Source organism: Mastomys coucha, unplaced genomic scaffold (assembly GCF_008632895.1).
Source record: "Mastomys coucha isolate ucsf_1 unplaced genomic scaffold, UCSF_Mcou_1 pScaffold4, whole genome shotgun sequence".
NCBI lineage: Eukaryota > Metazoa > Chordata > Mammalia > Rodentia > Muridae > Mastomys > Mastomys coucha.
This window is the reverse complement of record NW_022196910.1, coordinates 54,394,893-54,396,093: the sequence shown is the minus strand read 5'-3', so window position 1 is coordinate 54,396,093 and position 1,201 is coordinate 54,394,893.

The following is a 1,201-nucleotide window of genomic DNA, read 5'->3' as shown; positions in this document are numbered from 1 at the left end:
CTCCCTATAAACTACTTCTTTTTTTTTTTCTTCGAGACAGGGTTTCTCTGTGTAGCCCTGGCTGTCCTGGAACTCACTCTGTAGACCAGGCTGGACTCGAACTCAGAAATCTGCCTGCCTCTGCCTCCCAAGTGCTGGGATTAAAGATGTATTCCACCACTGCTCGGCCACAAGTAAAATTTTGTTTTCAGTGTAGGAGGCCTGAGAAAATATGGAGGTGTGTCTCCGTGTGTGTGTGTGTGTGTGTGTGTGTGTGTCTCCGTGTGTGTGTGTGTGTGTGTGTCTGTGTGTGTGTGTGTGTGTGTGTGTGTGTGTGTGTGTGTCTCCGTGTGTGTGTGTGTGTGTGTGTCTGTGTGTGTGTGTCTCTGTGTGTGTGCGTGTGTGTGTGCATGTTGTCTGGTGGTACATGCTCCTCAAAGCCCTCCTCTCTCAGAATGAACACACTCTAGGATAATCTGACTTTCTATAAAACCATGCCTGTGCGCATGGCTCCCGTCCAGTTAGCTATTGCAGTTTTGGGGCTCACACCTCAAGCCATGCAGCCACAAGGAACCATGGACCTTAAACCTGTGCGTTTGAAACCAGTCTTGTCTATAGGATATCAAAGACTATGCAAACAAACCCTGGGTCAAAAAAAAAAGCCGGGCGGTGGTGGCACAAGCCTTTACTCCCAGCACTTGGGAGGCAAAGGCAGGCGGATTTCTGAGTTCGAGGCCAGCCTGGTCTACAGAGTGAGTTCCAGGACAGCCAGGGCTACACAGAGAAAACCCTCTCTCGGAAAAAAAACCAAGCAAACAAACAAACAAAAAAAAAACAAAAAGAAAACCAAAACCAAACCAAATTAACCAACCACCACCACCACCACCACCACTACCAAATCCACCAGCATACTTGTCATCTGGCAGAAGTATTCACCAGTTAGAGCACTCTTGTTTGGGGTACTGTTGTAACTCAGTGTGTGTGTGCACACGATTATCTAATTCACACCCCATTGCCTCAGTTACTTCATGAATAATTCTATTTATTTTCCAAAAACAAGGGTAGCCTGAGGTTACTTCGAGTTTTCTATCTATCAAAGGGGCAAGCCCCTGAGGGCTGGTGAGACCCACCCTCCAGCAGCCCTCCACCCCTCAGCTGGTCCCGCCCTCCAGCAGCCCTCCACCCCTCAGATGGCCCCGCCCTCCAGCAGCCCTCCACCCCT